General features: G+C 34.8%; 1 protein-coding gene across 12 annotated transcripts in view; it reads right to left on the minus strand.

Moving 5' to 3' along the window:
* The window catches only part of SOX5 (SRY-box transcription factor 5), a 1,001,956-nt gene that overhangs the window by 904,896 nt on the left and 73,677 nt on the right, over positions 1-23,383 (minus strand). The gene's annotated exons all lie outside the window — the stretch shown is intronic.

The raw sequence follows: 23,383 nt of genomic DNA on the forward strand, positions 1-23,383 counted from the left end.
GTTAATTAGACTTACTGTGGTGATCATTTCATAAAAATATATAGAAAAATTGAATCATTATGTTGTATACATGAAACTAATATAATGTTATGTCAAATATATTTAAATTAAAAATAATAACAAAGCTGTATTTGTTTTCCCTTTAAAAGTTTTGGTCCACCTTTATCCAAAAAAATATTTGGGGCAATCGGAGGTATACAATTTACCTACTGTAGATTCTAAGTTTCAGTATATCAATTGCTACTCTCTATGTACAGCTGAATTTGAAAACAAAGACAGGAAGCCTGGCCATAGATTATCACAAATCACACACTCAAGGAAACAGAATGACAAGATTTAAAAGTTACTATGTCATATTTACTTTAGAAATTGCCATTATAACTGAAATAGGTTTGACAACACAGTTTCAAACTCCTAAACACTCAGAGATTTTATCTAACTAATAAACTTGTGGCTTCATAAACCCACAAAGCTCCTGCGATACTATCTTATTCGAAAAGGGTGTGAGCTTGCCAGGTGTAAGGAAGCAGATGCAATCTACGGATTGGTGAACCGCAAAGTGTCTATCTATTTTCAGAGATTATAGGGATGGCGCTGGTGCCATTGGTTAAGATAGCAAATTGATTTCTTCAATAAACTAGTGCCCTCATTCACTCACCACAATTTTCTAAAATTGCCCTTTTGATCTGAAGCTTCCAATCCTGATCAGGCATCATTTTTTATTTTGGAACACTGAAATCTATACTCTTCAGCTATTTTTCCTTACATGACCAGAAACACAAAGCTTTCCCTCTTCATTCACTCCACTAAAATTGAATACTTTTCTATAAACTTACTGCCATATTTATTGTTTTTTATATTTTTGTCATATTTATTGTTTTTTTAAAGAAATACATTTTAAGAACTAATCTTAAAGTTCTTTTTTTTTTAAGGATTTTATTTATCTATTCATAAGAGACACAGAGAGACAAGCAGAGACATAGGCAGGAGGAGAAGCAGGCTCCATGCACAGAGGCTGATGTGGGACTTGGTCCTGGGACTCCAGGAATCACACCTTGATCCAAAGATAGATGCTCAACCGCTGAGTCATCCAGGGGTCTCCTAATCTTAAATTTAAGATTAAAAGCACATTGACAAATAGTGTTATCTACTTGGCAATCATGTACAGATTAAAGACTATTTCAGGTAAGATGTTTACATGTTTGGCTTCCCTCTAATGGCATGTGAAACCTATACCCTGGGAAATAATGGAAAATGTATATTTGCAAAAATATACATATGTACATGTATTTATACATGCTTATATGATGTGTGTATGTAAATACATATATACTGGTATTTCACATTTTGGAATGTAGAGTTTGTGTTTGCTTTGTCTTTTACTACCACTGCTACTTCTAATAAGAGTTAATGTTTCTTGAGAACAACTATATACAGGAATGCCTCAAATTATTTTACACGTATTAGTAAAAATCCCATGAGATGGGAATTCTTATTAGCCCCACTTCAAAGATGAAAAACCTGAGGTGTGGAGTTTAATCCCTTGCCCTCATCTCTTAGCCAGTAAAAAGGGCTAGTAATACTGGTGTTTTCAGAAGGCATCATGTTGACATGAACACTAAAGTGAGAAGTACATGAAAAATAATCCTTTCCTGACTTTTTGGTTAATCAAACGTTTAGCTTATGGAATGCCACTGATAAATCCAGAGCAGCTGTGGAGATGGTGGTAATGATAGTCAGAGGCTTACAATGGAGCCACACCAAAGGCTGAGGGCATTAAAGTCACTGAGATTGTGACAACTGGTTGTAGAGGAAGCACATTTTAAAGATATGTAAGACCTGGAGATGTCAGGATTTGGTAACCAACTGGACAGGGCTATGGCAGTACAGTGAATCCCAGAGTGAACTCTGAGCCAAGTTGCTTGCAAAATCAAAGCCTAGTGCTGTATAAACATGGGCAAGCTATCTAATAACTCTAGTATCTGCTCTTCATCTGTAAAACGGGGATATAGCCATGGTATACTATCTTCATCAGATTATTATGAGGATTAAATTAGTTAATATACAATATGTATTTAGAATAATGCTCAGAACATAGCAGGCACAATGTTAGCATTAGCTTTTAAAGATGTTATTATCTACTGAGCTTTGTTCACTTCTCAGTCTTAGCCCCAATATTAGAAATGCATAAGACTATTTCTAGCCTTCAAGGAATCCAGAATTCCCTCAAATGCACTCAGGTCAGAAGGGTTTAGTCAAACACAGCCCACATAGTTCTTGAGGTATCCTCTCCTATTCCCACTGTTATAGTTTTATTACTTCATATATTGCCTCGTCTCTCAATGCTTAAAGTCCGTGCTATGTCTATGTTATCTATCACCTATAGCTTTAACTATTTTATTTTTGAATATTCCTATTTTTCCTGTGCTTCCATCTTCTTGGTCTTTAGGGAAGATGAATTATTTCTCTACTGAACATCATAATGCCTGTCTGCTTCTGCCCAAAATTCTCTAATCTGCCCTTTCTCTCCATTATTCCTGCTTTGATTTCTGATTTACATTTTATAGGGTTCTCCACTTGGCTTCTCCTTTTTTATGGCTATTTCTGGGTTGGCTTTCTCCTGCTCGTAGACTCATGTTCTAGGTTCACAATTTTGTAATTCCTTTTATTATTTAACTCTTGCCTTTAGAGTTTCAATTCTGTAGAAAAGCACAAAATGTGGTGGCCCAGGTTAGCGCATTATGAAAATGTTAAACAAAACAAAACAAAAATCCCCAGACACGGACAGCTTATGAATAAATATCTATTCTTTGTGGAATGAAGAAATCTGGTTTTACTTTGTAAAGCTCACTTTGTGGGTGCTCAATACACTACACTAAGCTTTAAATTACTACGCTGGGTATCCACAGGGGAGGATAAATGCTGCATTCCAAAAATCTCTTCCTCCATCAAGCTAACTGATTACAATTGGAGTTTCCTCAAATGAGCTTGTTTGATAATTTGTCTCATTACTACTGAAAAGGAAATGGAAATCAAGGATTTGAGGGCAGGAAGCAGTAAGCAAATATGATCAAAGGTTATATTGTATGAGATGCTGATTTTGTGCAAATAATAAAAAATAAAAGATTAGTGCCATATCAAATAATACAGATATAATAAACTTTTCAGCTATTAATTAGGCTAGCATTCACTAATATTATAAGCATACAAAGTAACTGTATGTGAATAAGCTTAAAGTATCAAGTACAGATGTCTTCAAATGCAAACCAAAGTACAGACGATGTAGAAAACCAACACTGAATGCCATTTATTACTTTCCTACTAATTCTAGGTTTAGAATGTACTTTGAATTTGATTGCCCAATTACCCACATCTATATTATATCATCTCTAAGCATCATTACAACATCAGCCTCAATCTTGTGGGAAGAACTGTAAACAAAGGCCAGTTGGCTAAAGATAGATCATTACTGACACATCCACAATAAAGGAGGTAACTAGGAGTAATGAGTATAATCAAGAGAAGTAAATTTAGGCTAAATACCAAGAAAGAATGTTCAACAGTGAAGACAGATTAAGGCAGGAACCTTCCAGGATAAGTGATGAAGATCACTGAAACACTTAAATCCATTAAGAACAGCTTTTCATTCATAAGGGTATCTGATAAAGGATTCCAAACAGCCAGAGCACAAGAAATGAGGGAATTCTCTCTTTTTTAGCTTGGGAAATTAAACATTAAGAAACAGGATGATGATGTGATTTCCTCAAAAATAGGAAAATATTGCTTTTTCAAAATAATCTATTATTGACAAGTATTAGGAAACAGTGTCATGGAAAGCATTTGGAGTCAGAATGATCTGAGTCATTTACCAGCTAAGTGAACTTTAGCAAGATATTTAAGCTTTCAGAGCCTCAGTTTCTACTTAGTTGTAATGAGTATACAAAAGACTGGCATGCAGGGTTACTGAAATGTTTAAACATGACCATATATAGATGAATCCAAGGATTAATTAATTATTGAGCACAGAATACTCCCTGGATTACTGTAAAAACTAAATAAACAGTAGTTACGAGATTTTCAACTCTAAATAACTTGAGTGAGACACTTTGATACATTACCATTCACAAATAAGCATATTTTTTCTTCAAAGTAGTCATTCAAAATTCAGGATTTATTGCTGTTTTACAGATGATCTGAGACATATTTTATAAATCTAAAGTTTTCCCAGACATCTAGCAAAGTTAGGTTAGGAAAGGTGCTCCTATTTTACATAATTCATAAAGTTCGCACGCATCCAGAGAGCTAGGCTTTTCTTTAATGTAAAAAATAAATAATGAATTTTAAACTTCGGTTAACCATAATGTTAGAGCTAAGCTGTTCTGGTGAATTATATTTCATTTTCATTTAATTTTTCTGACTACATAAATAGAAATTTATCTTTATCTAAATCTTCAATATTGAACACCTGGGTGGTTCAGTGTTTGAGCATCTGCCTTTAGCTCAGGTCATGATCCCAGGGTCCTGGGATTGAGTCCCACATCAGGATCCCTCCCCATGAGGAGCCTGCTTCTCCCTCTGCCTCTGTCTCTGCCTCTCTATGTCTCTCATGAATAAATAAAATCTTTAAATAAATAAATAATATTTAATATAAAAATTATGCTAATATATATTGTCATAGCTCTCTGCCTTAGAATGTCATGAACATAATATTTCTGTAAAGCAGACTCTTACAATATTGCCATCATCATTATTCTGAATATTAATTATCACTATAAAGTACTAAAGGTGTGAAGATGTAGGATATTGAGTTATGTCATATTGACCCATGCTCTTAACATTGTTTATATTAAATAAATACCTGGAATCTGCTTGTTTTTCTAAATGTTAAATGTGGGGTATGGTGGGGGGCTAACAATTTAAGATGATTCTAGAGTTCTGGTGAGTTGACAATTTAATAAAAACAAATGTTAGTGTGTGTTACCAATGGAATAAATAAGAAGACTTTGTACTCCAAGTTATAAAATCATAAATGAACCAATTAAATGAAAATGGCGTGCCTTCCACACATCAATTATATTAAGTTAGCAAAAAAAGTTTTTCAATAACTTTATGCACTTTTAATAAGCAACAGCATTAGTCAGTAAAAAATAAGAACTCTGATGCATTCAGAGCCTATAGATCTAAACCAGACAAAACAAAGCCTCATAAATGTGTTTGTTCATTAATTTTTAAAAGCCAGACTTTAAGTTGTTATCATGTCAACTGGCACCAAACTCTACTCAATTTAGTGCAACTACAAAGTGGAACCCATAGTCTACAATGGCAGGGTTTTTGATCACACTAATTAACAGCCATTTTGTTTAAAATAAACAGATACGAGTCTAATTGCCTTTTTTACATAAGAAAGAGAAGATCTTAAAAGTAAAAACATGCAAAAGGAAAGATCAGACAAACGCCACTCAGATAAGCAAAGTGTGTGTGAAAGGAACCCATCGGAAGTTGGGGTTGATCTTTGGATTGACAGCCCAGTGGAGCAAAGGGAATTGGTTGCTCAGAAAGGTTAAAGGGAATTGAGAATTGCATGACCTGTAACTACCCACCCTTTCATTGTTTCCCCTCACAAAAGACTATACCTCAGTTTATAATGTGGTAAGCACTAATTAGCAGGTCTGATAATGTTAATTAGGAGAGAACCTCTGATTACACACAAATCATCCCTTCTACCCTCACACACATGGCTAGAAGAGGACAGGACGTGGTGCAACTAAAGGTTCAAAAGAGAAGCTGTGCACTAGTTCACTGAATTCCAGATGTTCTACTTGAATTTTGTGTCCAAACGAATGAACCCCTTGATTGGTGGTATGTGTTTTGTAAGGGTCCTAAATGGTCGCTAATATAAATTGTACTTGGAATCTATTTTGATTTATATACCAACAGTTGAGTTTGTGTGCATGCTGAATTTTCATCTCCCTGGCCTGTCAAAGCAATTCCAGGAGACACTTAGAGAAAGCTTCATTTGCCAGAACCTTCAGTAAGAACATTATCAGAAACAATGCCTTATTTTAATTAATAAACAATACGCTAACTGGTCATTACCATACATATTCATATATATAATATAAATGATGTAACATACATATAATGATGCAGCATAAGCCACAAACAAAATAACATAATTTAAAAACTATACCTACTGTCTCACATATGGTGATTTATTTATTTATTTATTAAAGATTTTATTTATTTATTCATGAAAGACACAGAGAGAAAGGCAGAGACACAGGCAGAGGGAGAAGCAGGCTCCAGGCAGAGAGCCTGATGTGGGACTCGATCCTCAGACGGTGGATCACGCCCTGAGCCAGAGGCAGGTGCTCAACCGCTGAGCCACCCAGGTTATATAGTTATATAAATAAATCACCAGGGACTTATGATTTATTTTAATACATAACCAACATTATAAGCATGTCACTCATTCTGCAGTACATAATAAAATATCTTTCTTATATTAAAAAGTATAGAAAGTATAATAAAAAATAATCATCTGATTTTAACCTCTGCCGAGAATTCTCCTCCTTTAGTTATACACAGAATATTAACTATTCAAAGCATTCATCTTTCTATTAATCTTTATATCCCCTGTTTTGGGAATAGTACCATGCAGAGGGGGCTTTCTAAAGTTTCTGGAGGAATCACTTTTAAGCTAATACGATCAGCATTCACTATTATCTGCATTCATAGGGTTAAAGCTGAAGGCAACTCTGGGCTGGTCTATGTTTAACAATCAACTCCCCAGAAGAGAGAAAAAAAAAAAGCCCTGACTCATAACATTTGCAAATTTCATGGTGAAATAACTGATGGCCAATTTCAAGCTTACCACCCCACCATGAAGTCACTGAACACAGAGTTGGTAAAAGATGTATACAACTGGCTCATGTGAGTTCCTGCCAGCCTGCAAGAGCTAGCTCTGTCATACCACCAGTTCAACTGAAAACCCCATAAAAGTACAGCAGCAAATTCCCAGCAATAGGATTTAAGTTAACTATGGTGTTTTCAACCATCTACATCTACGAAGCTTCCCTATTTAAATTTAAATATTTAAATCTGTTGTCATCAGATCTCACAATACCTTGGGAGCATTTTTTTTTTTTAAGGTTTCCTTTTCCAGATCAAACAACCAATCACTCTTGAACAAATCCAAATGCTACTTATAAGAGTCCAAGTACAGGTGTAAGACTGAGCTTCCCACAAATAGAGTTGGCCCTCAGTCAAAAAGGAGTCTAGGAGTCTAAACAAAGGTTTAGCCTCTCTAGTTCTCATCAGATATCTCTATATATTTTCTAATATCTGGGATTCAGGAGAGACTTATAACCTGAAACGGAGTCAGATGACATTACTGTTAATTTATCAAGCTATTTTACATATCTGACTATATATATAAAGATATAGGTATATAAAAGATGAAAGTAAGCACTACTCAAGAAAACAAGAATAATTGAGTACATGATAAAATGTCTGATTAATCAAAAATGTGTCCAATAAAGGTTGATATAGCACATTAAACTTCAAAGACACATTTACCTAAATATATTTTACTATTAAAAGGATATTATAAACTATTGCCTCCTTAAGGAGTAAATGACTGAAGGATATCAAACAGAAATCAATGAAATGAAGTTATCATATTGGAAGGATCATTTTTTTGAAGGATCATTTTTAAATGTGAAATAAAACAATGAAGTTTTATACATTTTTGTTATATAAATAATACTATATAAATATACTTAATTTCAGCTTGATGCTTGGTTTAAAAGATTTATTAAACAAAGCCCTTCTAGAATGACTTATCTAACAAAAATGGCTTACAATTAAAAAAAACTGGTTGCCTACATTTGGTGCCTTAAAATCATGTTTGAATAACTCCATTTGGATGATATATCCAATGTAATAGCACTACATTGATATTACAGTCTTGATGGCTATCATGGGGAAAATTTGGTCTGTAAGATAAATTTATTATACCATTCTATCACAATTTTAAATGATTTTTAATATTTATATTGTCATTTGCTTTACAGCTACATTAAAGAAATTTATAATTCATTTGAAATGAAAAATAGTAAAATTCAAGAAATTAATAAGTTAATAATATTTATTTTATATCACTTATAAGACTGTATCAAAATTTAGTGTATTCAAATTATAAAAATAGAAGTTGGTCAGAATCTCCCTCACAAGAGTGTGAGCACTTTGAAGGGGAATCATATGCTATTCATCTATATATCCCCAGCACCTAGCACAGTATCTCGCAAAAAAATAAGCACAGCAAATGTTTGTAAACTGAGGTGAAGGTCATAGTGATAAGCATGATATGAAAAAGAGCAAGTAACACTCTGAACTAATTGTTGGGACCAATACTATCACCTCTCCTTGTTTTCTTGGCTCTGGTCATCCTGTGTATTATCAGTGTACTAGAACAATGAATACCTGGCAAGAGAAAGACTACATTTCATAAAGTACAGGAAAAATGCATTTTATTAGAGGAAAGTCAACAAGCTAACTCTAAATAGACAAGAAAATTTTATCATCAACTCCTTGGAAAGACAGCCTAATGTGCTGAGTAAAAGCTACCAAGTATCATTGAGGATCACTGCCCCTTCAACCTTTTGTCCCTGGTTTGCATGTTGAGCAGTATAGTATCTAAGAGTAAGACAGAAACATCTGTAACAACTTGACAGTGTCCTTTTATGTCTAAGAGTGAAAAATCAGGGCTTGGATTTTGTATGTCTTTGGTTTTATTCTTTCCATTTTTCAAATCCATTCTTACTGTGTTTTATAACAGCATCAGTCCATGATAGATGAGAAAGAAAAAAAAATTTTTTAAACAAAACAAAAACTGGTCCTCATCACAGATAGTCTGCAAAACAGAGTGTCGTGATGCTCTGGAGAATTTGACCAAGGCCCGTAAACAGATGTTCTATGGTGGTCAATTTTTGCTCAGCAATTAAAGCAAAACAAAATAAAGCAAAAGGGCCTTTTAACACTGAAAACTGACCAACAGAAGAAATGGCTGACCTAAAATTTAGTGAACTGACCACTGCGGTAATTGTTCAAGAGGAAGTTGGACAGCTGAAAGATGCTGGGATTCTAGCAGGGCTCTCACAGCTGTCTCTGCTTCTGTCTTCTTTCTTCTCAGTGATCACACTTCATGCACCTCTAGGTGCTGGCTTCTCCCAACAAATTCGGGAGTTCCATGAGGACAGAGACAGTATCCTATGCATCTTTGTTTGGCCCCTCACCACAGTGAGCTTCACAAAATTTACTGCAAAAGTAAATCTCTGCAATAGAGATGGACTAAATGACATTGAAGATCTAGTCTGTGATTCAGTGATTTGACAAGAATGAGAATTCCGATCTGAAGAAAATTACATGACACACTTCAGAGATGAGGCTAAAGATTCCAGAATTAACGGGCTTACAGTCTCTCCGTATCATTTCTACTTGTGTACTCACACTTAAATTCCAGGATGGAAATTTAAGTATTCTTACATATTGCTACATATTAGATTTAGTGAAAGAATTTTATGACCCACATACAATCACAATTTCACCACCAGAATGTTGAAAATGACCACTGTTTGGCAGTTTTTAGAAACATTAAATGCCCTGGCTATGAAAGATGAATACGGAAAAGAGAAATTCTTCACTATTGTACATGAATGACAGTCTCAGTTTAATTATAAGGAACTACTTTTAAGTAGGTAAATCTCTTAATTCTCTGGGTTTCAGGTTCTCATTAGGGAGAGGAGTACTGTCACACTTGCATCACATACTATTGTAAATTGAAGAGCTTGGTAGACACTTTATCTGTATTTATTTATTATTTACTTATTTGTACTTATACCTCCTTATATTTAGATACAAGTATTAATCATTTAGATAAAAGTACAGTACAGATTCTAATTGATCCAGTATAGTTTGTCTTTCTCTTGAAGCCTATTAAAACAAAACAAAACAAAATATATAGCTAAATAAAATCACCTTTAGGGATGCCTGGGTGATTCAGTGGTTGAGCGTCTGCTTTCAGCTTAGTTCATGATCCTGCAGTCCTGGGATAGAGTCCCACATCGGGCTCCCTGTGGGGAGCTTGCTTCTCCCTCTGCCTATCTGTGTGTATGTCTCATGAATAAATAAATAAAATATCTTTTTAATTATTAAATAAAAATAAAATCACCTTTAATTGGAAGTTAATTAAATAACTTGCCTAAAAATCATATACTTTATTAACGTATCAAATTGATTTGTAAGGAGACCAACACAGCAAAACTCAACAAAAAACCCACAAAACTCTCAAATAAATATAATTAAGCTTTAAAATGAATTTGTCCAACATCTAAGGAATCTAGAATTCAGGTATGACAATATACACCCTAAACAATGTTTTTGAGAGTATACTGAAAGAGCTTTTTAAATTGCTATTGAGATGCTAAAATTAATCTCAAATTTTATTCTTTCATCTGACATATAAAGTCTCACCACAATTCAAACACAATTTATTGTATTTGGTACTAAAATCCCAAGTTCCTAAAGGAACAGATTTCCATTTATCCATTAAGATCACTGAAGAACACCTTTACATCTTTCTGTTTTTACTTCTCTCATTATTTCCTTAAAAGAAAGAAACAAAGGCAGTCTTATATAATGCTCTAACTCAATAATTTTATCAGAACACTGCAATATTTACCGACCATCCACAGATTTCACAGTTTATAAAAAGAATTGTATTCTTTCCCACCTACTTAAAGAAAGACCCCTCCACCCAGATGGCCAGGATGGAAGCCAATATCTCAAGCTCAATAAATTCTAAACAGAGCTCAGAGCTTGTTACTGTTCCTATTCCTGCTCAACTTGTTCCATGTCCTGTGTTCCCCATTTCTGTTAATGGCAGTAGCATTCTCAGAGTTAGCTAAAACTAGAAGTTCTGGAGCAGTATTTTGTCCACCCTCTCACCTTCCACATCCAGCTGCCAAGTCTTGAAAATTCTTCCAGTGCAACCTCTCTTTCTGCCTGTTCCTTCCTCTGCATTCTCAACATACTAGCTCAGACTTCATTATCTCTTGTTTAAACCAGTATCCAAGTCCCTCTCCATTACACCTTACTTATAAATGCCTTTGTTTCCAATATCTCCATTTCCATTCCATCCTATTTATAAATGCAAAATGAAACTTTTCCTGAATGAATTCAGAAAATTTTGATCACATGTTTTCTCTCCTTAGAAATCTTAAACATCTTTCAAAAGCCTGACAGAGAACACCCAACTTATTCAAGGACTTCTATTATCTGGTTCCAATCTACCTCCTCAACTTTTTTTCTATTTTCCTTCTGGAGATAGTATGAATGGATGCCTCCTTTAATCTAACTGAGATGAAATTTGCGATTGTACCCATTAGGCACCTGATTTTCTCAATTCTGAGTCTTCAGAATTGTTCCCTCTACCCAAAATGCCAAATGCACAATGTCTAAATTTCATGCATTCTTCAACATACAAGTCAAATGCCAACTCTTCCTAATTTTTCCTGACTACTCCTCTCTACTTCCCACTGCTGCCCTTGTAGAAATATGCACAACAGGGATGCCTGGGTGGCTCAGCAGTTTGGTGCCTGCCTTCAGCCCAGTGTGTGATCCTAGAATCCCAGGATTGAGTCTCACGTCGGCTCCCTGCATGGAGCTTGCTTCTCCCTCTGCCTATGTCTCTGCCTCTGTGTGTGTGTGTGTGTCTCTCATGAATAAATAAAATCCTTAAAAAAAAAAAAAAAAGAAATATGCACGACTAACACTTTAACCTTCCTTATTGTACATGTCATTTCTCACCCTGCATATTTATTTTATATATGTTTTACCACCTGTACTAGAAAATATGCTAACATCTAAGTGTTCTACTATAACCAGACATAGCTAAGCCCTCTACATATGTATTTCTGTTTGTAGGGTCAAACAGACAATTTTACCTCATTTAATTCTGAAAGCTATACAAGTCCTATTTTTAGAAGAGGATACTTGAAGTACAAAGACACAGATAACTAACTAGTCAAATAACTAGCTAACTAAGTTGCCCAAGTTGTGGCCCTGGAGCCTACATGCTGAATCATGGTGCCACGCTGCTTTCTCAACACTGGGCTTCCATCTACCTTCAAGAACCTCAATACAGTCTGGATGATCTACTTCCACTATGGGCCTATTTGACTAAATTCAGAAAGTTTTGAAATTAATTCTTAAAATATCCTTTGGTAAATCTAATGTGATCTAAGAGAATTTTTGATTATTTATACTCATAATAGTTGATATAGGCATCAAAAGCCTTGTAGGTTGAGAGAGCTTAAGTAGAAAAACAAAACATGAACAGAAGAACTATGTTTAACTTCAGACATTAGAAGAAAATTGCCATTCCCCTCAGTACTCATCCTACGCAGCAACTCTCAAACAGCAACAACTCCTAAGACAACAGAAGAAGTAGAAGAAATGCTGCCATTTATGCATGGATAAGCTGTACACTCACATGCTGAGAAAGATTCCCATATGGGAAAAGAGAGAACATAAACAAAAGAAATATGCCAGCATAGGAACAAAAATTGCCCTTAAATGACAGTTTCTCCTGACACAGAATGAAAGATAAGTATAATTCCCTAGAGGAGAGAATGGGGAAATCAGAACAGCTTTCATTTGGCAATGATAACATATTAAGAACAATTTTACTCATAGATTTTTCAGTCTTTGAAATGCTGACACTCGGCATTACCAGAAATGACATTCTACCCACTACCATTACTATTATACATATCAATATATATCAGAGTGAAGATGTAAGAAATCCTTGATCAGTGTGGATAGAATGTTAGATCTCTAAAAGAATAAAAATCTTCACACTTTTTCACTGAAATTCAATTTCAGTCTGTCTAACCCTTCTACAAAGAGTATATTTATGAGACAAGTATATAGGAAGAGTAGACATTCCAAAGTTCTTCACTCTAGAAAATGTGAATTTCAAAATAATTCATTCATGTGATTCCATTTTATACTACTTTTTAAATTTATATAGAATGTGTCTTTAAAAGACCACAAAGAGCACAGAAAATGACATAAATGTGGATAATTGGCATGTATATGCACACTTGAAAAGTTATAGTAAGAGTGTTGTGAATAAAAGGTTGCTCTAAATTATCCCACTGATATATGTTACTTATGTCAATGTTTATTCTTTAATGGAAAATCAATTTTGGATGTTTTTGCTCATTGATGTGCATGTGCGCAAATATATAAACATATTTACATATATAAATATACATATAAAGAAATATATTTACAGGGCTACCAGTTTAGCAGCTAGAGGGAAAATACAGAGAAACACAGTGAAAATGCAGAGTTGAAACAATGTTTAAAGCAACTTAAAATCAGTTACAATGCTACTTATTTCCTCAGTTTGTTGGCTAGTGAGAGAGACATTGTAGACAGATTTCTCAATTTTCCTTTAAGAAACATAAGGCTTTTCTAATCCTCAAAAATAAAACTGAGTATTGATAATGTTTCTTTTTCTTTTACCCAAAACAAAAGAAAATAACAACATGTAGAATTTTTCTGGAAAGTAAAAACACCAGGTGAAATTCACTTAACTCTAGAGCAATTTTCTCTTTCAGTGAAAGTTCTTTGGGGCTTTTCTGAATCACTTACCACAGAAACTAAACCCTGTTTTGGGCATCCCCATTCTTTCTCACTTTATTTCAGTTATTTAAATACACCATAAGTTTTCCTCTCAGATGAGATGCTAATCATGAGGCCAGTCTTCTTAATCAAAACTGAAAAGCCAATGAGTATTTGTGTACTTTACCATTATTCCAGTTACCAATGGTAGAGGAAGTCCTTTGTTTCAAGGATATAATAATGATCATCTACAGATTCCTTCAGCTTCTTTTAACAGCTATCTGCCCACATAAATCATTTTACATGAATGGTGGTAGGCTTAGGGGATCCCCATCTACATTATCTATATGTCTGTTTAGCTACTAGGTGATAATAATTTGGCCACAATGAGTTTAAATTGGCTATATATTGGTTTTCTAAGCATTTCTATATTTTAAGTTCCATACATAAAGTTCATTTTATAATCAGTCTTGCACATTTTCTTCATCAGTTCTGTCTCCAAATAACACATGAAATCCTCAAAGTGCTTTTGCTAAATTAAAAAAAAAAATGATTCTTTCTATACTAAAAACTATAGTAATCAAAACAGTATGGTACTGGAACAAAAACAGACACTCAGATCAATGGAACAGAAAAAAAAGAAGAGTCCAGAAATAAACCCACACTTACTTATATGGTCAACTAATCTCTGACAAAGGAGGCAAGAATATGCAATTGGAAAAAAAAGTCTCTTCAATAAATATTGTTGGAAAAACTGGACACCATGCAGAAGAATGAAATTGGACCGTTTTCTTAATGCCATACACAAAAATAAACTCAAAATGGATTGAAGAAAACACAAGCAGTAAATTCTTGGACATCAGTCTGAGCAATATTTTTATGGATCTGTCTCTTCAGTCCACGGCAACAAAAACAAAAATAAACAAAAGGAACTACATCAAACTAAAAAGCTTTTGCACAGTGAAGGAAACCATCAGTAAAACAAAAAAGAAACCTGGTGAATGGGAGAAGATATTTGCAAATGATACAACCAATAAGGAATTAATATCCAAATAGATGAAGAACTCACACAACTCAATATTTAAAAAACAAATAATCCAATTAAAAATAGAGAATCTGAAAACCTGTTTCTTCAAAGAAGACATACAAATGGCCAATAGGTATATGAAAAGGTCCTCAAGAAAAAAAAAAAGAAAAGAAAAGAAAAAGAAAAAGAAAAGGTCCTCAACACAATTATCAGGGAAATGTAAATCAAAACTACCATGAGAGGGGTGCCTGGGTGGTGCAGTTGATTAGACATCCAATTTTTGGTTTCAGCTCAGGTCATGATCTCATGGGTCATGAGACTGAGCCCTGAGTCTAGCTCTGTACTCAGTATGGAGTCTTCTTGAGATTGTCTCTTCCTCTCCCCCTGCCCATCCTACTCATGCAGGCTCACTCTCTCTGCCTGTCTCTCTATCTCTCTCTCTCTCTCTCAAATAAATAAATAAATCTTTATTTTAAAAAACACACACACACACACAATGTGATATCATCTCACACCTGATATCACCTGTTGAAATGGCTATTATCAAAAAGAAGAGAAAGAAAACTTGGTGAGGATGTAGAGAAAAGGGAATCCTTGTGCAGTATTGGTGGGGATGTAAATTGATGAAATCACTGTAAAAAGCACCATGGAGGTTCCTTAAAAAATTAAAAATAGAATATATGATCCTGCAATATGACTTCTAGGTAGTTATCCAAAGATAACAAAAACACTATTTCAAAAAGATACAGGTACCCCTATGTTCACTGCAACATTATTTGTAATAGCCATAATATGGAAGCAATCTAAGTGGTCACTGATATGAATAAATAAGTTGTAGTATTTATATACAATGGAATATTACTCAGCCATAAAACAGAATGAAATCTTGCAATTCACAGCAACATGGAAGGTATTATGATAAGTGAAATAAGTCAGACAAAGACAAATACCATATGACTTCATTTTTATGTGGAATCTAAAAAACAAAACAAACAAAAACAGAAACAGAATCATAAATCCAGAGAACAAATTGATGGTTACCAGAGACGATGAGAGTTGGGGAAATGGGCAAGATAGATAAAGGAGGTTAAAAGGTACAAATTCCAGTCACAAAATAAATAAGTCACAGGAATGAAAAGTACAGCATAGGAAATATAGGCAATAATACTAATAACTGTGTGGTGACAGATGGTAACTACACTTATTGTGGTAGGAATTGTGTAATGCATAGAACTGTCAAATCATTATGCCATACACCCAAAACTAAATAACACCGTGTAGCCACTGTAGTTCAATTTTAAAAAGATGCAGTATACACACACAGTAACACACATAAACATACATATGTATATATATGTATAGATGTGTGTATTATATATATTTATAAAACACACATATACAATGGAATAATACACAGCCATAAATAAGAATGAAATTTTATTATCTGCAACAACATGGATGAACCTAGAGGGTATTATGCTAATTGAAATAAGTCAAACATAAAAAGATAAATATTATGTAATTGTCATAGGGGAGGGATGTAGAGTTGGCAAAATAGGGGAAGGAGATTAAAACATACAAACTTGCAGTTATAAAATAAATAAATAATGTGATACAACATTACAGCATATGTAATATAGTTAAAAATATGTAACCACCTTGTGTGTCACAGGTGATAAGATAGATTTATCCTGGCAATTACTTTGTTTTATATATATATATATATATATCATATATATATATATGACATATATATATATATACACACACATATATATATATCACTAAGTTGTAACTTGAAACTAATACAATATTCTGTCAACTACACTTTAATAAAAAATAATAATTCATTCTCTATGTAAGGTATTTAATCAGATATATATTATGTCACAAAGGCTTAGCTTGATTATATTTATATTGCCATTACATCTCAAGTTTGTAAATGCTGTCGACTTTAAAAGTTGCAAGATGCGGGATCTCTGGGTGGCGCAGCGGTTTGGCGCCTGCCTTTGGCCCAGGGCACGATCCTGGAGACCCGGGATCGAATCCCACGTCGGGCTCCGGTGCATGGAGCCTGCTTCTCCCTCTGCCTGTGTCTCTGGCTCTGTCTCTGCCTGTGTCTTTGGCTCTGTCTCTCCTTCTATCTCTCAAGAATAAATAAATAAAATCTTTAAAAAAAAAAAAAAGTTGCAAGATGCTGCTACCTTAAAAAATCTGCAAGAATTGTATGAAGTTTATAGTATTGATAAACATCATCCTGCCTATATGGAGAGTCTTTGGTCTCAAAAGCCTAACAAAGGAGTAAATTTGGCTATTTATCATGTCTCCTACTACAGTACTCATTTAGCCATGTTATACATATTTAGTTCTTCTAATCTTTTCTCATAAGTCAATCTCATCGACTCATTAATCTTTTTTGGTCCTTGTCTCTATTTCCATTTGGGTTAGTAGGGAGGTAGCATTGTAGCAAAGACTTCCCCTCTTTTTAATTTTGATTAAAACTTCTCAAGGACATGGACCATGTTTACTTGAATTAAAAATGAGTTACATAAATAAGATGCTTTATTGGAGATAATCTTGAATCACTTTGCCTTTTGCTAGGTGACAATGTTTTAAATAATATTAATTAGGAATACTGCATTTGTTGCTTCTAGAAAAGAATGGATCACAGCTGAGCACATTTAGACTTTTACACTACAGAGGAGCTGTGTGTGTCCAGGTGTGTGTGTGTATCCATGTGTTTTGGGATTAATTACTATTACTAAATGCCTTGTGATAAAATAATTCTCCTAAAGAAACTGAATTACATTTTCCCAGTGGGAATTAACATTATGCATGCATCATAACAGGCGGTCCCTGTTCTCCTTTTTAAAAAAATTGTCAAAACGATTTTTGAATTCAGTTTCCAATGAATATTCAGGATATTTCCCCAAAAATGCACAGCATTCTGCCCATCAAATGATTCTTTTTTAAAAGATTTATTTATTTTAGAGAGAGAACACAAGCAGCGAGAGGAGTAGAGGGGAAGAGAGAGGGAGAGAATCTCCAGCAAACTCTGCACTGAGTTCATTGCCCAAAGGGGGCTCAACCTCATGATCCTGACATTATGACTTAGCGCTTACCAAGAGTTGTACATTTAACTGACTGAGCCACCTAGGCATCCCCCATCAAGTGATTACAGTCATCATTAGTTTGTATTCATTTCAACTCATTGTTTTGTATAAGATTGAATTTAAAAAGTTGAAATATGAAGGTGGAAAAAAACCCATAAGCAAATGAAAAAATTATATAACATAAGGCCCTTTGTTGAAGGTAATTTTAAAAACCTATGAGAGAGAACCTATGCCTTTGCATTCAGAGGGATGAGAAACTCTAAGGGAAAGAAAGACTTAAAGCAGATTCAGGAATTGGAATTTAAAGGAGGATGCACAAGATTCTGACAGATGAAGAAGGGAATAAGAGCATTCAGGTACTGGGGAAAGAGCCTGTCAAAAAGAAAAAGAGAGAGAGAGAGAGATGACTTCAAGTAAAATAATGGAAGGAAGAAAATGCAAGTTATTCAACTAAAAACTAATAATATATCACTGCAGAATGAAGACTGAAAATGTGAATATTAAATCTCAACAAATAATAAGAACATAGGCTAGATAATAAAATAACATTTGGGGGTTCTTGGCTCCAAATTTGTGTGAACGATTCCAAGATTTTCTAGCCCTCATAATCAAGACTCCAATCTTGGAGGCTATTAAAAAAATAACTTTAGCAGTAGTTTAAATTAGGATATGAGCAGTTCAGAATTGGCATTAAAGCCACAGAATTGTCCAAACAAATTGTTAACAAGACTTTTTAGAAATGTAGAAAGAGAGGAGAGTAGACCAGAAAGGCTTTGCTGAACTCTGCCATTGGCTTGTTATGTGGTAACCATTCTGCACTCACTCAGTTTATTCATCAGTAGAATGTGTCTAACAAGTACCTTTCCTATTTGTTGTGATGGCTAGAAAAAGGTGCCTAAAAGTACCCACCAAAAATGTCTAACATATAATAGATATCAATAATTGGCAACTATTACTACTATACACTTTCCCATTCTAAGATGTCTTTGTATAATATGATTAAATGTTTTTTGTCACCTCACCCCTCAACCATGAACTGCTTGTCTTTCCTTCTCCACCTGTCAAAGATGTGTGAGACTTTCGAGTTGTTATTATTATAATTTGATACATAACCAATACATTTTATACCTATTACATGCCTCCTTATAATTTTTTCAAAAAAAAAAAGCACAAAAAAGCTTTTCAAAGCCTTTTCAATTTTTGTAATTATCTTGGGATACAACATATATAATAGATTAACTGACCATATCCCTTTCAATAAATAATCTCAGGACTCAACAATTCATAACCTAAAGGAAACTCAGAAGTGACCTGATCCCTTTAAAAAAAGGGGGTGGGGGACACCTGGGTGGCTCGAAGGTTGAGCGGTTGAGCCTCTGCTTTGGCTCAGGTCATGATCCTGCAGTCCTGGGATCAAGTCCCACATCAGGCTCCCCACATGGAGCCTGCTTCTCCTTCTGCCTATGTCTCTGCCTCTCTCTCTCTCTCTCTCTCTCTCTCTCTCTCATGAATAAATAAAATCTTAAAAAAAAAATGAAGTGACCTGGTCCAACCATTACCAGATGTAGAGTTTCTTCTCTAACAGATTAACAAATAATTAAATCAACCTCTGTGAAATATGTTCAGGAGTTCCGGGATTTCTAATGAAAGCCCACTTCAGTCTGAAGCAGTTATAATAAATAGCTCTTCCTTTGACTGAGCCCCCACCCCCAACTTCCCCTCATGGAAGAACAAGAAAGAAATCTAAGTACACTTGTGTCCAAAGGTCATTTGCATTTGGAAGCCACCTTGACCCCTGGGGCCTCTCTTCTCCAGTCTCTTCCTGAAGTTCCCTCATCATTTTGGTTGGGATCTCCTGTAATACTTTTAAAATGTAACAAAGTTAGTTAAAACTAAGACTCCCAAAATGTTAGAGTAGTTGCAATTCTGTATCAGTATTACTGCCCCTGAACGAGATGTTCAATTTCTGTCAATGCAAGCCAATATCAAGCTAGTTCGGGGGGTCAGCCCAAATAATCTTAACAATACAATGTTAATCCATACTGAATTACCTAAATCCATTAAACCCTTTTCCTTGCAATATGAGGAAATGACTTCTTTACCATCTCCTTGTGTATAGAGACTTTATATTGATCCCAGTAGCAATGACCTATTCCATCCTGCTGAGATTGAACTCTGATACTGTCAAGCAACATACTGTTAATTTATTCCAGTCCTGAAGGCTCTATAAATTTGATCATCCTACCAGCAAGGTGTTTATTGACAAAGTAAGTTATATACCATAAGGGACAGAGCCCTCTGGCAAGACACAAGAAGTTTTCACTAATACATAGATCCATATAATTAGCATTCCTTTGACTCTAGTGTCACAGGCTTCAATACCATCAAAAAAAAAAATGCCTTACTGATATCTAAATATAATACTTCAACCATGTCTGGCTTTTTATTTTAATTAACAAAAGAAATACAAAGCATCTTGTAGGATGCCTTGGCATCTAGAGAAAATAAATGAAAATTGAGGTTAGTTGCCTGCATGTCACCTAGAAAAGAACATTAAACAAACTTCCATGCCATAGGCAATTGCTAAAATCAGAGGTTGATCAAAGAAACTGATCAAAACTTTTCATCGACCAGCCTAGCTTCCTACACCCCATCAGTAAGGTAAGTCCATAAATTATTCCTTGAAAAGATTATAGATTTCCAAATAATTTAGAATTATTATTCTAAAGGGAGGTTTAGGGATCCCTGGGTGGCGCAGCGGTTTGGTGCCTGCCTTTGGCCCAGGGCGCGATCCTGGGGACCCGGGATCGAATCCCACGTCGGGCTCCCGGTGCATGGAGCCTGCTTCTCCCTCTGCCTGTGTCTCTGCCTGTCTCTCTCTCTCTCTCTCTGTGACTATAATACATAAATAATAAATAAAAAATAAAAAATAAAAAAATCTTTAAAGGGAGGTTTATACCTTGCTTCACTTATCTGAAAATAAAATTTATATTTAAAAATTGGAGGGATAAGCTCTCTTTATATTATGTTTTATAATATTATAATGCCTTTATATGTTTTATATAAATGTTTATGTACTTAAACTTTCAAAACACAAGCTTCATTCTCTAAATATTTGCAATGCTCCTTTTACAAAAACCAAAAGGTAAATAACACAAGGAATCTTCATACATGAGAAGTCTGCACAACATAGAATATATTTTATGAATATTCATTAAAAGGGGCACAAAACAAGTGTTCGAGTTGGCTGGATTTGCAAGAAAAAGCCCAAATGTTTCCCTAATATTTCCTTTTCCTTTTAAAATCTTATTTATTTATTCATTTATTTGAGAAAGAGAGAGCACAAGCAGGATGGAGGAGCAGGCTCCCCACAGAGCTGGGAGCTCGATAGCAGGACTCAATCCCATGACCCTGGGATCATGACCTGTGCTGAAGGCAGATGCTTAACTGACTGAGGTACCCAGGTTCCCCTCCTAATATATCTTTTAATATTTTCCATAGTCTACGTCTTCATTTAAAAAAGCCAGGGCACCTGGGTGGCTCTGTCGGTTAAGCACCCAACTCTTGATTTAGGTATAGGTCATGATCCCAGGATCCTAGGATCAAGCACCACATCAGCCTCCATGCTCAGTGGGGGAGTCTGTCTGAGAATTCTCTCTCTCTCCTCTTCCCTCTGCCCCCCACAATGTGCATGTGCACACTCACTCTCTCTAAATAAATTGTTAAAAATAAATAAATAAATACAAAAACACATAAGCCTCCTTAATACTCCATTTAAAACAGGAAATTACCCTCACAGCATATAACTTTATAATTACTGACAGTCTACTTTTAGAGACATTTCACCAAAGGAAAGACAGTGAATATTCAGATAAAGGTTCCATTTAAATAAATTGTCATCATCACAACTTCTAATGTCTCTTTGCTAAAGAAGCAGCTGCCAGATGAATAAATGCCTCTGTCCACCATGTTCACAAAACAGTAGGCCCCCTATTCATGAAGGATACCTTCCAAGACCCCCAGTGGATACATGAAACCACAGATAGTACTGAACCCTGTACATACTGAGTTTTCTCCTATACGTACAAACTTATAATAAAGTTTAATATATAAATTTGGCACACTAAGAGATTAACAACAGTAATAAAATAGAACAATTATAACAGTATACTCTAAAGTTAGATGAATGCAGTCTCTCTTTCAAAATATCTTATTGTACTGTACTCACCCTTCTTGTGATGCTATGATAAAACATCTATATTATGAGATGAAATGAGGTAAATGACACAGGCATTGTGACACAGTGTTAAGCTATCATTGGCCTTCTGATGATATCTCAGGAGGATCATGTGCTTTGAGACCTTGGTTAACCATGGGTAACTGAAGCCAAGGGAAGCAACTCCAGGGGAAAAAAAAGGGGGACTACTGTAACTAGTGTCTGTCTGTCTTTATTTTTTTTCCAAAAAGGAAAACTTTCAACACAGTTTTAGAGTCTGGATGATGTTAGGATTCATTACATTCCATACCAAAGCTTAGAAGATAATAGGAGTTTGGCTCCTATCCTTCTCCCATAGCAGGATCAGGGAAAACCTTTACCTCCCAATTAAAACACAGTAGAAGGAAACTAAATAAGACTTATTTCCCTGGAGCAAAACTAAAATATTTAGTTTTTAGTTTGTCAAACTGTCAAAGGTGTGGACTTTAAAAAGAGAGGGAAAATGCAGATAATTCAGTGATTTGTTATGGATCTATTCAAGCATGACTTAAAATGTTTGCTTTTACTTAAGGTTAAAAAAATTCTGAGCCACTTATCCCATAGGCCCTGTCCTATTACTTACTTGCTACAAAGAGTTGCAGAGTTCCCAGCACAGATACATGTTCCAGATGCAATGCATGTCTGACCAGTAAGTTACAAGCAGAGCTACAATATTACTAAAACTGCAGCTAGATCTGCCTAGATATTTTGCATTTAATTTTGAAGATGTTCAATATTAAATCTTTTATTTTGCCAATAGTAAGAATTGCCAACACTTAAAAACCATTCTGTAATCCCAATGTCATTCTTACCCAGATCCCTTTTAGGTCCATCCACTCTAAATAACTAAGTCCAGGATGTGTTCTGAAGCATATAGGTGATCTTAGGTGATTTCCAGTAAATGGCATTACTACAAAATGTACATAGAATTCAAAAAACATCACAAATTAATTTTAATCCAAAGAGCTTTCAAGGATTCTATAGTTTTTAAAATATTCTAACAGAAAGTTAAAGTCAGGATGGGATGAGATCCCAGAAAACTATATTTATTGTGTTAATATATCATTTGTCTTCTGGGCAAGTAACTAAAGGTCATTTGTTCTTCATGGCAAGTGTTGAAAATAGTTTACGTTGAAGGTCTAACTTAAAGGAACAATGTGAAACCCCTCAAGCCTAAAATGACCTTTTTATGCCAACACAGATGTCCAAATCTTTTAAAGAAGGGAGCAGTGATGTTTGTACTCTGATTTCTAGTTACTTCAACTCTCTTTTCCTAAATGACTTTGATAGAGATAC

This window comes from Vulpes lagopus, chromosome 21, assembly GCF_018345385.1.
Source record: "Vulpes lagopus strain Blue_001 chromosome 21, ASM1834538v1, whole genome shotgun sequence".
Classification (NCBI taxonomy): Eukaryota; Metazoa; Chordata; class Mammalia; order Carnivora; family Canidae; genus Vulpes; species Vulpes lagopus.